Below are 17717 nucleotides of genomic sequence, written 5' to 3' on the forward strand. Positions count from 1 at the left end.
CATATGTACCCGGGCGCCGACCTTAGGAGGGCGCCAAATTGAAAGTGTGATGGGGGGGGGGTGCAAATGAAAAGTTCGAAGGGAGGTGCAAATTGAAAATTTGCTCCCGAGGGGGGCGCCAAATTGAAAGTATGTCCCCGGGCGCCGGGAAGGGTCGCTACGCCTCTGGTGGCAAGTCATCAATACAAAAGGTTGTTTTCCATAAAGAGTCACCTAATGAGACTTTGTTCCTGGAGAGTACCAATAAAATTGTCAAAGATGATATTTCCAATTCATCATTTGTCCAGTTTCAAATCTGGGATATTCCTGGCCAAATTGATTTCTTCGATGCTGCCTTCGACTCAGAATATATCTTTGGTGGAGGTGACGCCCTAATTTTTGTTATTGATGCTCAAGATGACTAGATTGAAGCATTATCCAGGTTACAGATGGCAGTGACCCATGCCCACAAAATTAATGAGAATATAAAATTTGAAGTGTTTATCCACAAAGTGGATGGGCTGTCTGATGACAACAAGATAGAAACACAGAGAGACATTCTGCAGAGAGCAACAGATGAGCTAGCAGACGCGGGGATGGATAATATCAGACTAAGTTTTCACTTAACCAGCATCTACGAGCATTCAATATTTGAAGCCTTCAGCAAGGTTGTGCAGAAGCTGATCCCCCAGTTGGCTGTCCTGGAGTACCTGTTAGACATTGCAGTAGCGCAGCCAGGATCGTCTCATGGGGGGGGGGGGGTTCAAATTTTTACCCTGGGACAAATCGTCAAAAAAGCGTGACGTCATTTATGGGTGACCCCTAATAGAATTGGCTGTGGTTCACGCTAAATGTTTACATAACAATCGTAGAGCCGGGTTTAGTAACGGCTATTAGGGGCAAATAATTTAGTTTGAAACGATTTTAATCTTAGGGTAGGTAACTAAGAGGAGTTTACTGATTGTGTTTTAAAGCAAATATTTTCAGTGGCAGCGTTGGTACTGTCGAATTCACAAATTATGAATTACTGAAAAGTAGAAAATAAAACAACTAAATAGCGGCGTATGATATGCCGCGGGTCGTCTCGTCGTAAATAAGCCGTCGTTGTTACAAAATTAAGTTACACATATAGGCAATAAAATAATAATAATTTCTGATAGGGAGATTTTATGATGTAACAATCTGAGCTAGGTAAATTGTCTTGAGTATAATGAATATTTTCCTTACAACACAATGAATAATTTCAATGATTGCCTAATTTCTAATAATCGTATTATCTCCCATGTTTAAATATAACTACGTTAAAGGGAAGATAAAATGTATTCTCGATAATATTTTAATTAATACTTCGGGAAGTATAATGTTTTAATACGTTTATAACTTTAAGTGTTTATTTTTATTAACAAAATAACGTTTTGTTGTTTAATTTAGTAATAAGAATATTTTTGTCTACTTTAAATAAACAAATCGACCATATAAGAAAGCAAAAACGCTGTTTTTTTTATTACATTTTTATTGTTAAAAATTTAACGATACTTCTTCATTGGCGTTCATTTGTGCTTGACAAATTATTTCTTTTGTATAACCATTAAATTTGCAGTATCAGGTTGGTTTTTTTATTAATCTTTTTTATTTTTTTTTATATTTAGATTTTGTATTAGATCTATGTTTAAGTAAACCATCTTAAATGAATGAATGTTGGCTACAAGTAAGAAAGAAATATTACTATTGTAAATCTGTATCAGTCATCACAAGCCGGTGATGAAAACTATAATACTAAAGCGAACACACACAACTGACGCTGTAAATTACATGTCTGAGGCAAAAAAAAAAAAAAAAAATCAAGTTAGCAGTATTGCTGCTAACCTAAAGAGCATCATTCAACAATGTATACCTAGCCCCGGCTACCAAACAAGAAACAATCAAGTATAAAATTTAAGATACATTCAAGGAGATGAGCATGTGGAACGAGAATTTATTTGCCACAGACTTTGTGGCCAACATATAGGTCGACCAGACAAGTGGCCTGTTCGGTGACATAAAACATGTTGATTTTAATGAAGGTGACTGTACTGGTTTGCAGTCACGGGAATCTGTTGTTAAGCACTTTTTTGATGATGTGCAGACACAAGAAGATGATATTCTCAGTAGTGATTGGATGGAATCTTCTGACATTGACACCTATCTGGATGACCCCCCTAACCCCCCCCCCCCCCACCCTGCCTACGCCACTGGGACATTGTCATCTCTAACTCAAAAAATTTAGAAGGCTTTACTCTTTGATGTCGTTAGTAAAATTTACATCGCCACAGACAATTCACCAGTAGATATGCAAGTATATACGGTGCTGGTGATGATGGTGTATTTGACAATGAGTCGGCTTCATTTATCACACTAAACTCCAGTACAGTGCTGTTTCTTCGGGAGGTCAACCGGCATGTGTGTAAAGCAACAGAATGTTTTTCTTCACCATGTTTGTCATAAACTTAGTCAGCTGAACAGTAAATTCTGCTGTTTAATTTATAACTTGTGTTTTGATTTTATGCTGATTGATTACGCTTGATTTTTTGTTGTTTTTCATGTTAGCTCTAGGTTTGTGCCATATTTTTATCCAGTTTCTTGAAAAAAAAAATTGTTTTAAATGTCTTTACATAAGAAAACATTGGCAGCTTGTAAGATCGAGATGTTATTTATTGAAGTTTGTTTTTTAATTAAGAGCAATCACTGCATGTTTGATACTTATACAAGGATGAGACCATAAGTACGGTGTTTTAAAAATGGTGAATATAGTGTTGAATGAGTAAGTTAAGTAGCAAGAAATAACATAATTTTTATTGTGATTAAAAAATATGATTAAATATGTTAGTTTTCCTGCCTTTTCGTCAATACACCACTGAAAAGATCAAGTTCTTAAAAACCAACCATTGACACTTTGAGACGTAAAAACGATGATTTCTATTGACCTGTTTGAGTTCCGCCAAAAACCACATCACTCTAGCGGGAGATGGGTTTGTAGACAAAAAAATCATAAAAAACGTTTTAATAACAAGCTTTTATGGACTAATGCACTAAAAAGTAGAAAATAAATTAGAGACTACTATTTAAATAACTATAAAGAAAAGCGTGGGTCACATTAGTATCTATTCGATACCTTTACTAATGTTTAGGGTGTGGGGGGGGGAGGAGGAGCTGGGGTGGAATAAGGTGACAAAGTGTTGCCATTGATCAGAGCTAAATGGTAGAGTGGGGTCCAGGAAGTAAGGACCACTTTTTATTTTAAAAAATAATTTTTGAAACTTGCTACTCAGCTGTTAACTCGCTTTTAAAAAAAGTTTTTATAATGTAACCTTTACACCACCGACGCTTTCATGTAAAATGCTAAAGCACAATTCTAAAGCGTTCGAATCCGTTAATTACAGTGATTGAGTAATATTACTTTCATTGACGTAACACGTCTCCGCTGTACTCTGTTTTGGGCAGCCCTCTTTATAAGCCCGGCAACCCTTGCCTCTTCTATTGTCCTTCTCTAGGATTTCCTTGACCTGTCTACTTTCCTCTTCCTCTAGGGATTCCAGTCTAACGCTTCTGATAAAATTAGACTGGTCTAAAATTTAACAAATTATTGGATAAAACATAAAACAACTAAGACTAATACGGGTTGTTGAGTCAATGACTTGCAAATAAAGTTTAAACCCGTATTTGCTACTATTATTAGTTTAGCCTGAAGCCTATCTTTATTGAAAACTGCAAGACAACATAATTGTATGTTCCGTGTATAATGTCAACATTGTTAAAATATCGAATAATTACAATATGATTAAAAAAAGATAACTTCATCTTACTCTATACATTCGTAAGTCGACTAATATGATTTATAACATTAAATACCTGATAATTAAAAGTCTATTAAAACCATACGTAACATATAATCGTAAAAAAGCCGTCTTAGTTGCAAAATGAATATGAACATACAGACAAAAAAATTATAATAGGGACGTAAATAATTTCTCCCCCATCTAACCCTTATGATGTAACAATCTGAGCTAGGTAAATTGTCTTTAGTATAGGGGATATTTTCCTGACAACACAACGAATAATTTCAATGATTGCCTAAGTGCAGTTAATTATCTCCCATATTTAGATATAAATTTGTTTAAGGGAAACTAGAAATATATTCTTGTTAATATATTAATTAATACTTCGGGAAGTGCAATTAATTATATTATGTTAATGAGTTGTTTTTTTTTTTTTTTTGTTAACAAAAAAATTTTTGTTGTTTAATTTAGCATTTGGAGTATTTTAATTTTTAAGTCAATAAACAAGGTGACTAAATACGAAAAAAAAGTCGTTGTTTTATTGCATTTTTATCTTTTTAAATTAATACGAGACGCCTTTGTAGGTATTTCTAAATAAACTCTAGGCAAGACACTTAAATTTTTTTTAAAATACTAGTCAACAGCCACAACAAAACAATAGGGTTTTATTTTGTTTCTTTATCTAGTAAAATAACAAATATTAACTCCTTTATTATAACAAACTTTGTGCATGCAATGAGGGTAAGAAATATTAAAACACACGTTCTTCTTTTAATAAAAGCTTTTGACGCTAAAATATGTAATTTCCCATTTCCCATTATAGCATTTATTTTGGTAATCAAACATTTTTATTAAAAACAGTTCGTCAGCCGGGAATCGAACCCGGATCGACTGCTTGGAAGACCCCATGCTGACCTTTACACCACGACACTATGGGAAAAGATAATTTCTAATGCGCAAATTTGGGAATACAACCTTCTGATCATTTGTTGACGGTGACTGAGTATTTCTTCATTTGACGTCACACACCTTGAAGTCTAGTTGAAGTGTACGTACGACTACAGCCATTGAACAACTAGAAATAGAACAGTGGTTAGCTTAGGTATGACATCATTTTATGGAAGGTGTGGGGGGGGGGCAACTTTCGGACTTTCAGTCTATGTGATAACTGGTACATTGATTATATTATATATCTTAGGATCATTCAAATTTAAAATAAAAATCTACTATTCACGACTCTGTAAAAGTAAAAAAAGTAACAACTGAAACTTGAGACAGCCGGGAATCGAACCCGGTTCGACTGCTTTGAAGGCATATAATAACTGCCTCCGATTTTGTTCAAAATCCAATGGGTGAGTACAGACCTAAAGCTGTATAATCAGTCGTAGACAGTGAATGATTTGAAGATTTACTTCGTCAAAAAACTACGTCACATTTTGTGGGAGGTATTTAAACTAAAAAAATTACTATTAACGACTTTTGTAAAAGTAAAAATAAAGTAACAAATAGAACTTGTGTCAGCCGGAAATCGAACCCGTATCGACTGCTTGGAAGGCCACCATGCTGACCTTTACACCACCGACACCGATACATACACCAACTTAGATTTATTTAAAACTCCGATCGGACAGTGGTTGAATCGACGGTGATTGATTTGAAGATGGACCTGCTTGGTGTCACAAGTCAGTGGAAAGCCCCTGAGTCCAACCAGCTCTGATGGGTACCTGACTCACGATATGGAAACTAAAGGCGGCTGTGCATAGTACTGACCACATTATCCCTACATCTGATGTCAAGAAAAATGAACTCTACTTTATCTGCCCAAAGATCGTTTGATCTAAAAGGGGTCGGCGTGGTCGAGTCGGTAAAGCTCATGGTTGCTAAACAGTAAATTCTCGAGTACGAACCCTCGGACAGATGAGGCTCGTTAGCTGGGGACAGCCACTCTTCTAGGAGAAAAAACTCCAAAATCAAACAACTGCTGCCTTGTAGTTTGTTCTTGGTTGGACAAAGGCTATGGAAGCAAATCCAAAAAGAAAAGCAGGCTGAAATCGGAGTCAATGGCCTCTACGGTTGATAAATTCGAAAAAAAAAGTCTCGAGTTCAAACCCTCTGGCAGATAAGGCTCCCCTCCCAACACTAAAAATTAAGAACGAAGAAGAAGAAAGAAGAAGTTTGATCTAAAGAGGAATATTACCCAAAAGTAAATCTTTTAAAATGTAATTACAATAATTTTAAAAAGTACAACATGCGACTTGAATAAAATAAGGCACTGCATTTAAAAACCAATGTAGATTTTTGTCCTTAGTATTAAAATTTAAATCAACAATATTTTAATAGGGAAACCGAACAATTCTATTTTAAAATCTTACGTAACATATACTCGTAAATAATTCGGAGTTCGTTACAAAATGAAAATAAAAATATAGACAATGAAATTATAATAATTTCTGATAGGGACGTAAATGATTTCTTAAAATATCTGAGAACGAGAACATAAGATATCTCCCCATCTAACCCTTATGATGTAACAATCTGAGCGGGGTAAATTGTCTTGTGTGTAGGCCAGGGGTCGGCAACCTTTTGAGACGGAAGAGCCAAAAGTTACAATTTACAAAATTTCCCAGTTTTTAAAGAGCCACTAACATTATTTTTTTTTTCAATATTTTGCTATTTCTTATATGGATTAGATAAATAAATTTGATTTTTGATTTGAGATAAATAGCGTTAAATATGAACTTATTGTTTCATATAAAAACAAACAAATGTTTTGCACAAAAACTGTTTTAGCTAGATCTGCTATGATAAAAGAAGTAATCACATAATATAACTATATGACTATCCCAATACACTTTAGAAGCCAAAAACTTATTTTTCTTTCTTTACGGACACCGCTGGTCCAGTAGGTATCTTTCATAGCCAGGCAGGCGTTAACATGGCAAACTCTAACAGTTTGATTACTGTATCGGTCGCTTATGTCTTTGATTCTCACAAGGCTTATCTTTCACCCTACTCAACCCAGAGTCCAGTACCTTGCTCAACTGTATGAAACTAATAACTAAAATACTACGTCACTCGGGTCAAATTAATGCATACTGACAGGTAGAGGAATGCATTCTCTATAAAATAACATTCCCCATTTAACAATATTCGAAAACGTCGGCACTTCGACAGTGACAAAAATCGAATAGTCGCCACGGTGCTAGCTACAGCATAGCTGTGGGGCTGGGCCTGGTGCCCAAGCGGCTGTCGTATAATTTCTACCTTACCTATTCTCACTGTTCTCTGATGAGTGTTTTAATCCTGTTTAAAGTTGTTTTTCTTTAAGGTATAATATTTTTTATGAGATTTGAACATGAAATAATATAACTATTAATATGTGTGCATTGAACTCAAGAGCCGCACCTTGACATCAAAAGAGCCGCCTGCGGCTCGCGAACCTCAGGTTGCCGACCCCTGGTGTAGGCGATATTTTCCTGACAGCACAACAAAAAATTTCATAAATTGTCTAACTAAGAGCAGGTAATTATCTCCCATATTATAATATAACATTGTTAAAGGGAAAATGAAAATTATTCTTGGTAATATTTAATTAATACTTCGGAAAATACAATGCTTGTATAAAGTTTAAGTATTTTTTTTTATCAAAAAAAAAATTTCGTTGTTTAATTTAGTATTAAGAGTATTTTATGTCCAAAACTAATAAACGCATTGACAATATAAGAAAACAAAAAGCTTGTTTCTTTTTACATTATTATTGTTTAAAATTATACGATACGCTTTCAACAGCATTGGTAGACTCGGGTCATTAATCGTCAATTTTTTTACAAGAATTAAAACAAACTTTCTCTTTTTAATAAAAGATTATGTTGCTAAAATATGTAATTTCCCAAATCCCATTATTGCATTTATTTTGGTGATCAAACAAAAACCTAGAAGGCTGTAGTTCCAAATTTACGCATTAGAAATTATCTCTCATATTGAATGTCGGTGGTGTAAAGGTAGGCATGGTTGCCTTCAAAACAGACGGCCCGGATTAGATTCCCTGCTAACACAATAGTGTTCAATAAAAACGAGCTGACCCGCTATTTAGTTTTTTTACTTTCTATTTTTCAGTAATTCATAGTTTGTGAATTCGACACTACCAACGTTGCGACTGAAAATAATTTGCTTTAAAACACTATAAGTAGCTTGTGAAGGACGATTATCCTCCCCCACACTTTCTACTCCCCCCCCCCCTCCCGTTAAAGCAGCCGTCCGTGACGACAGTTTACAGGCGACAATGAAAAGATAATGCAGAACTTGTTTTTTTTTTTACCTCCCCTTAGTTTCAAATCTTTTAAAAACTAAATTATCTGCCCCAAATAGCCGTCACTAGTTCTACCCGTCTCTGATTGTAAACATTTAGTGTTAACTACAGTTCACCAGACTGGTAGGGGTGGGGGTGGTAGGTATATGCCTTGAGAGCGGGGAAGTAACGGCATGCGTCTTCATGGTGTCTCGCATGGTCCCCATGAAGAGAATCATATATATAGATGTTGATTCCCAAATGCTATAAAGGGAATTTTAAAATATTGGTTAACCTACAAGAAAACAATAACGTTTTGTTGAACTTTCAACCTACAGATAATTTTAATTTTGCATCATTTATTTAAATATTTGACTGATTTTATTTAGCTTTTTACCCCTATTCAGTCAAAATCATCGTTTTTTTTTCGTCTGCCAAAGACAATAGTTGTCTTTCAGCGTGCCACTGGAAACACTGACACCTCCCCCCTCCCATCCCACCTCCCCCACTCCCCCACACCTACCTCGTCACTGAGGAATTTGTGGGGAAAAACCCTGCCATTTTTATCTTAGACCATGTCAAATTTTCACCTTAGTCCAGACTAATGTTAAACAGTCTAAGCTCAGTGTAGTCCCGTTCTAGTGTCTGTTTTCACCAGTAGCCTACTTTACAACATCGCCTTCAACGGAACAAAAATTTTCCGTACGTCTAGAGGGTCGTCCAGTCCAAGATACGACGTCATAATTTTTTAAAAAACAATTTTTGTAACCACCTCTCCAGCCTCTTCATTATGAAATATAGTCCCAAAAAGTCAGCCCCCACTAAATATTGTCACATACAGTACCAAAAAGTCAGTCCTCCATTCCCCATTGTCACATATAGTCCCAAAAAATCAGTCCTCCATCCCCGATAATGCAGTCACACCTCAGGCTATACCCCCACTATGCCTCCGAATCGAAATAAAAAAAACATCAAGTCCTTTCTTAATTACATTATGAGGTTAATCAACTATAACTATTAAATTTTAGAAAAACTTCCTTTTAAAAGCGAGTTACCAGCTCAGTATCAAGTTTCAAAATTTACTTTAAAAATAAAAAGTGGTCCTTATTTCCTGAACACCACTCCACCCTTTAGCCTTGATCAATGGCAACACTTCATCACTATATTCCACCCCACCTCCCTCCCCCTCCCCCCCCCGTTATAATGTGGTTTATTGATGACCCTACACAATTCTTTGTTTGACGTCTGATATTGTCAATAGCTGACTTACACAAAAATGAAATTTCCAGGTGAAATTTCTTCCCCCTCCCCCCGGATGGTGACGTGATCGATGGAGGACCACAGCAAGGCCAATACTCAAATCAATCACTGTTAAATTAATCAGTATATAATCATAATATATAAATCATAATTTAAAACAAATTGAACGTGGTGTAAAGGTCAGCATGGTTGCCTTCCAAGCAGTCGAGTCGTGTTCGACTGACGCATGCTATTTTTTATATTTTACTTTTTTTTTTCCACAATAGTTAATTTGGACTTTTAATGATCCTAGAATAAACTAATATCCGCTTACCTCACTGTTGATACAATGACCGAATGACCCAAAAAGCCACTCCCGACAATTCACATAAAATTAAGTGCCACGTCGGCTAACAACTTCTCTCTTTCTCTTAGTCAACCCCCCACCCTTCCACACACACACACACACAGAGAGACATACACCCCCCCTTTAAAAGTGCCAGTTTTTGTTTTCTTATTAATTATTTAAATGGTTTATTTCTGAAATATTGACTATCAACAATGAGCATATTAATATGAATCAATTATCGCTTATACATCTGATAGTGTTAATTGTTGATTTGAAAGAACTTGAAATTTCAAGGTTAATATATATATATATATATATATATATATATATATATATATATATATATATATATATATATATATATATATATATATATACATATACATATACATATAGAAATAGAAATAGAAACAGAAGTGGTAATGTCTGAAAGAGGTGGAGAAAGTACAACTTCCGTGTTTCGGAAATCGCTCAAAAATGGATTGAACATTTTTGATAAAATACTAATATGATTAAAAATAACTAAAAGGGTACTAAAGTTATCGTGTTTACAGATGAACAAATAGACTAAATTGCGACTCAATCAGGTGAAAAACGATATTAGCCCTTTTACAAGACGTCTTCTATACTTGAAACTGCGTATACGACAGGATTATGAATGTTGAATCTATTTGGAGATACAACTTTGATCCAGGCCAGGGGTCGGCAACCTGCGGCTCGCGAGCCGCATGCGGCTCCTTTGATGTCAAGTTGCGGCTATTCAGCTTATTGTATTTTATTTTTAAAACTCATAAAAACATTGTTCTGCAACAGTCGGTAATGGAAGATATAATAATAAATATAAACAATTGACACTCGCTAATATATTAGAATATTTAGTTACTCCCTATTTCAATGTACTTTCTATTAAATTGTCCATTCGAAATTGTAACATTCAACTTCATGGTGGATATCATAAAGAAACTAAATGAGCTTAATGTTAAACTGGAAGGAAAACCCAGCATATGCCTTGGTTGAAGAGGTGGATTGTTTCGATTAAAAACAACCTTTTTTGGTTAAAACCATGGAAAGCGGTAAATTACTTAATTACGAAAAATCTGGAAATAAAAATATCGTGATGAAACCAATGCTACTATAAACATAAATTACTTCAGTATTACTATAAACAAAATGAAGGATGTTTTCACTGAGAGATTTGAGCAATTCAAAACAAATTCAAGCACTCTGACGTTTATAATAGACCCTTTCAACAAAGAAACTATTTATTTAAAATTATAATATATATATATATATATATATATATATATATATATATATATATATATATATATATATATATATATATATATATATATATATATATACATATATATATATATATATAATCTTTAACAAACACTATACTATTGACTATACTATTGACACAACAATGTTTGTGGCTCTTTAAAATCTGGGTAATTTTGTGAATAGTAGCTTTTGGCTCTTCCGTCTCAAACGGTTGCCGACCCCTGATCTAGGCAAATACAAAATGTGCGTCAGCCGGGAATCGAACCCGGATCGACTGCTTGGAAGGCAATTATACTGATATTTACACGCTCACATTTAAATGGTTGAAGATAAATTCTAGACCCTTCGGATCAGCTGATGACAATGAATGACTAATATTACTTTCATTTGACGTCACACGTCTCCATCGAACTCGCTTTTGGGCAGCCCTCTTTATAAGCCCGGCAACCCTTGCCTCTACTATTGTCCTTCTCCAGGATTTCCTTGTCCTGTCTACTTTCCTCTTCCCCCGGGGATCCCACACTTGGGCGACTATTGAAATTATACAGGTCTAAAGTTTGATATAACATAAAGCAACACGCTGAGACTGACAATTGTTGTGGAGCCAATAACACCCAAATGTAGTTTAAACCACTAGCAGTATGAGATTATTAGTAGTTTAGCTTGTTCATGTTTGGAAAATGCAAAAACCTATAATTGTATGTTCCGTGTATAATGTCAACATTGTTAAAATATCGAATAATCTTAATTAGATACAAAGATAACCCCACGTTACCACATACATTTGTAAGTTGACTAATATGACATATAACATTATATAGGCCTAACTGATAAATTGTAGCATATTGCCGAAAAAAAATCACTTTTCTAATAAGTTTATGCAGAAATAAACTCGTTTTAATAAAATTTAAAAAATCTATTATAATAAAAAGCTTTTTGTTTGCAATGAAAAGTAAAATAAACTGATTTTCTTTAAATTTATAATAATTAACAACCATTTCAGTAAATCAAAAGTATGGGTCTTAAGTCATTGTAATAAATCATTTACAAACATTTTGTCGCTGAAGATAATGTAGCAAAAAATGTTTTATTTTAACTATACAGTCAACATATCCATGTTGCAGACCCACGGAAGACTTCTGCATGATGACTCAAGACACGTAAAGTTGCTTCCCCTTACTTCTCTTCTATGGTTAATAATTCAATGCATTGCTTTATATTCACTCGAGGAGTTTGTTTTGGTTTTGCAATAAACTTTGTATAAAAAAACTTTTTATTATCACAATTTGCCGTTGATCCTGGAATGCCCCTTTTGTTTACTTTCTCAACCCCTTTTTTGAGGTAACTAAACTAAAAGAACATTTCTTTCCTTCTCGAAGTACATTCTTTAAAGTTACAGTCAAAGGGGAACAACCGCAAAAATATTACGTAACTCGAGACAGTATTAATATCCTCCCCTACATTTGTGAACAAAATATTAATCTTCTAACTTGAAATCTAACTTATTTTCGAATTCATTACCTTACAATATCTAATCCCAGAGTTTTTTTAATTAAACTATTTGCATAAGATGTTTTGCATATGCACATACTTTTGTTTGATTGTTTTAGCTTTAAAAAAAAAAGTTTTACTTAAAATCGAAAAGAATAGAATTTCAGAGATAAAAAAAAAACGTTTAATCAGTTCACGGAGCGCAGATCAGTCTTTTGGCAAAATAGTATTAATCGAAAATATTTAGTTAATTACTTGCCAATTATTTACTAGACTCAATTTCAATGATTGTCTTACTTGGAGTAATTTTTTATCTCCCATGTTAAAATGTAACTAAAATACTAAAGGGAAACTAAAAATTATTTTCGTTAATTCTTTAATTAATACTTCGGAAAATATAATGCTTATATAAAGTTTATTAGTCTAAGTATTTTTTTATTAACAGAAAACAACGTTTTGTTGTATAATTTGTGTTAAGATTATTTTACGTCTAATTTTAAAAAAACAAAGTGACCATATAAGAAAACTGAAACGCTGTTGTTTTATTACATTATTATTGTTTAAAATTAAACGATGCGCCTTCAGTAGTATTATGCTATTTTTATTTATTTGCTAGCTATTATTTTGTTAATCTTTAAGTAAACAGCCTCAACAAACAAAGCAATCGCAATGCAGTTTATTAACCTTGCTAGATAAATAACCAATATAAAAACCTTTATAATAACAAAATTTTTGTATGCAATGAAAATAAAAAATGAACAAACTTACTCTTTTTAAAAAAATCTTAGGCAGCTAAAATATGTCATTTTCCATTTCCCGTTGCAGCATTTATTTTGGTGATCAAACAAATCATCAGAAGGTTGTAGTCCCAAATTTACGCATTAGAGATTTTCTCTCGTATTGAATGTCGGTGGTGTAAACGTCAGCATGGTTGCATTCAAAGCAGTCGGTCCAGTTTCGATTCCCAGCTAACGCATTGATTTTTTATAAAATGTTGATTCCCAAATGCTATAAAGGGAATTTTAAAATGTTGGTTAACATACATGAAAACAATAACGTTTTGTTGAAACTACAGATAATTTTAATTTTACATCATTTATTTAAATATTCGACTGTTTTTATTTAGCTTTTTACCACTTTTCTGTCAAAATCATCGTATTTTTGGTGCGCGGAGCCTTGACCACAGATGCTTTGACCATAGGGGGTTTGACCATAGGGGGCTTGACCACAGCGGAGCTTTGACCATAAGTGTTTTGACCATAGGGGGTTTGACCACAGCGGAGCTTTGACCATAGGTGCTTTGACCATAGGGGGTTTGACCATAGGGGGTTTGACCATAGGGGGCTTGACCACAGCGGAGCTTTGACCATAAGTGCTTTGACCATTGGGGGTTTGACCACAGCGGAGCTTTGACCATAGGTGCTTTGACCATAGGGGGTTTGACCATAGGGGGTTTGACCACAGCGGAGTTTTGACCATAGGTGAAACTACAATATATACAAAATATCTGTTGAAACTACAGATAATTTTAATTTTACATCATTTATTTAAATATTCGACTGTTTTTATTTAGCTTTTTACCACTTTTCTGTCAAAATCATCGTATTTTTGGTGCGCGGACCTTTGACCACAGATGCTTTGACCATAGGGGGTTTGACCATAGGGGGCTTGACCACAGCGGAGCTTTGACCATAAGTGCTTTGACCATAGGGGGTTTGACCACAGCGGAGCTTTGACCATAGGTGCTTTGACCATAGGGGGTTTGACCATAGGGGGGTTTGACCACAGCGGAGTTTTGACCATAGGTGCTTTGACCATAGGGGGTTTGACCACAGAGGGGGGTTAACCATAATATATAGATTCTAAAATAGATATTATAAATTGTTATTTGATTTAAATTTGTGATACAATTAATACGATTTTATACATGTTTCCTGGGAAATAGAAATTAACGTATTAAAATAAAATTAAGAACGATATTTTAGTCTCCACATAAAGGTTGGTGCTATGCCTCATAGAATTAATAGAATTTATTTTAAATATAAATGGAACATAAATATTGCGACATATAACAAGTTTCACAAATAAATAATGTAGTTGTACTTGAAAATACATAAATAGAAAGGATAAAAAAGGATAAAAAAGACATGCCAACAGTGTAGTCAAAGAAGTAATAATTGTATGGCTTAGATGACTTGTATTTATATATGATGAATTAACATATTATTATATCCTTATTATTTAAAATATAATTACACAACATTTAAAATAAATCATTACAATGTAAGGACATTGCGCTTATTATCAAACGCCAGCATTGGACAAACCACCTGTGATCAAAGACCCTCTGCTGCGAAAACACCTGTGGTCAAATGCCCTATGGTCAAACCCCATATGGTCAAAGCTCCGTTATGGTCAATGCCCCGCTGTGGTCAAACCCCCTAAGCACCTAGGAACGTATTATTTTCGTCTGCCAATGACAATCGTTGTCTTCCAGCGTGCCACTGGAAACACTGACCCCCCCCCCCCCATCCCCCGCTCCCCCACACCCACCCTGTTACTGAGGAATTTGTGGGGGGAAAAAAGAAACCCTGCCATTTTTTATCTTAGAGCATTTCCAATGTTCACCTTAGTCCAGACTAATGTTAAACAGTATGTTTGCCTTCTAAGCAGGCGATGCGGGTTCGATTCTCGGCTGACGCACATTTTTTAATTGCATAGATCAAAGATGTGTTTTCAAATGGATTGAACATTCCTAACCCTGTCGTATACGCAGTTTCAAGTATAGAAGACGTCTTGTAAAAAGGGCTAAAATCGTTTTACATCTCATTGAGACCGTCAATATTTCAGAAATAAATCGATTAAATAATTAATAAGAAAACAAAAACTGGCACTTTTAAAGCCGGGTGTGTATGTCTGTGAGGGGGGGGGGGGGGTTGAGTAAGACAAAGAACGGAGTTGTTATGTGATATGTGTCTTAATTTTATGTGAATTGTAAGGAGTGGTTGTTTGGGTCATTCGGTCTACGTATCAACAGTGAGGTATGCAGATATTAGTTTTTCCCACGTTTTCTTTAACTTGCTTTCTCTGTGTCTTCTGTGTTTGTTTGTCTTTCCAATCAAATCTTGCGATCGAAATTTCTGGCACTTCCCAGTTAGCTAGCGCGCTGAAATTTTCAGGGAAGCTTTCTTTTGGATGACCATAGAATATGCAATTGTTATTATTACTAAATTGATCAATGGAAACATTTTATTGAGCATTTTAGACCGCTATATAATCTATATATATAATTCTCCTCTGCGAGCCATTAGAAAAAAAAACCAGCGACGCGTACCTCGCGCGCAGTGAAGCGAACGATCCCACGTTGCCACAGGCTTAGGGGCAAATAATTTACTTTGAACCGAGTTTAAACTTACAGGATCTAGGCCAGTTTGGGGGAGACGATATGGTCGAGTGGTTGGGCACACGATTGCTATCCCACTCGACACGGGTTCAAATCTATGTGTTCTAGTCAGTAACGTATTCACACAACGATTTTTTTTCGAGTTGTCTTTTTACGAGTTGTCTTTTTACGAGTTGTCTTCGTTTACCCAAAAAAAAAAGTAAAAAGATAAAATCGATAGCAAGATTTTAATGCAAACAGACAAAGACTAAAAAGTAGAAAATAATAATCATTAAAAAAAATAAAAAAACCCACGTTTTCTGATTGAACTAAAAAGTAGAAAATAAATACTATACATCACAATAATGCATGCGATCACTCTACTATAAGCGATCAAAAACGTGGGGCGCCGTGATTTTCTTACAGTTTCTAATACTGTTGACTCTCTACAAGCTCCCTAATAAAAGTCAATAGTATTATCTAATCAATAGTAATATAACTTTTACTTCGGCGCCCCACTTTGTTCTTTCAAATTATAATTTTTATTTATATATGCACATTCAGTAATTTATAATTTGTGAATTCGACAGTACCAATGATGCCACTGAAAATATTTGCTTTAAAACGCTACCCCCCCCCCCCCCCCCCCCCCCCGTTAAAGCAGTCTCCTCTTAGTTACCTCCTCTAAGTTTAAAATAAAATACTTTAAAAAAACTTTTTAAAAAACCACGTTTTTCTTGTGGACTAAAAAGTAGAAAATAAATTTTTCTTTTGTGCTTCCTCGAGCTGTGCAGATTCTTGTGATGACTGACAAAAAACGTGGGTACGTTCACCATCAAATTTCCCGACCAATCTGCCCGACCCACGTTTTTTGTCAGTCATCACAAGAATCTGCACAGCTCGAGGAAGCACAAAAGAAAAATTTATTTTCTACTTTTTAGTCCACAAGAAAAACGTGGTTTTTTTAAAAAGTTTTTTTTAAAGTATTTTATTTTCTCCTTTTTAGTCCGTTGCTACACATGAAAAACGTGTTTTTTTAAAAAGTTTTTTATATAGTTTATTTTCTACTTTATCTAATGACTTGATTAAGTATGACTTGACTAAGTGTTTATAAATACACGGACTAAAAATCTTGAGCGACCAGGATTCGAACCTGGGTTGTCGCGGCCACAACGCGAAGTACTAACCACTATACGATCACGGCCAGCGCGCTCACATTGATTGGGGCCGAAGTAACTGTGTCAATAGGCCTTCAGTCTTGTCGGTATCTTTAGAAATCATGTCCTCAATTTTATGGTCCTTAGGGCGTAATTAAATTAAGCTAATTACGGTCTCTAATTGCTAGTTTTTATGATTGCATCTGAAATTGTTAGGCGAAAGTAGCCTGCATGCCAAATTTCAGATCTATAGAGCAATCAGAAGTGGGCTAATTTTCGATGTCAATTTTAACAACAAACAAACAAATCCACAAATCCACAAACGCGAAGCTGAGTTAAGAAAAACGTGTTAATAGTTTCAAACTGAATTATCTGCCCCCAATAGCCGTCACCAAACTGAACATTTAGCGTGAACTACAACTCAAGTGAGGGGGGTGGGGGTGGGGGTGGGTGGGTAGCGGTAGAGAGGAAGAGAGGGGACTGCAAGGCGCGCGCTTGCAACTTGTTTTCTAACGGCTCCCAGAAGAGAATTATATATATATATATTATATGTTTGTCAAATTATTCACTATCCGATTCAAATGTCAATGGAATTGAGCGTAGGTATGTACCGGCGGCGGTTGTGTAAAGGTCAGCATGGTTGCCTTCCAAGCAGTCGATCCTGGTTTGATTCCCGGCTGACGCAAGGATTATTTTTACTTTTTTTTCCTTTTTTTTTTCCTTTTACAAA

General features: G+C 35.0%; 1 pseudogene; it reads left to right on the forward strand.

Annotated features, from left to right (window-relative positions):
- The window catches only part of LOC131949493 (ras-related GTP-binding protein C-like), a 32359-nt pseudogene that overhangs the window by 431 nt on the left and 14211 nt on the right, over nucleotides 1–17717 (forward strand).

The sequence above is a fragment of the Physella acuta genome, unplaced genomic scaffold (genome assembly GCF_028476545.2).
Source record: "Physella acuta isolate Inbredline_101_S28 unplaced genomic scaffold, ASM2847654v3 ptg000699l, whole genome shotgun sequence".
In the NCBI taxonomy this organism is placed as follows: Eukaryota; Metazoa; Mollusca; class Gastropoda; family Physidae; genus Physella; species Physella acuta.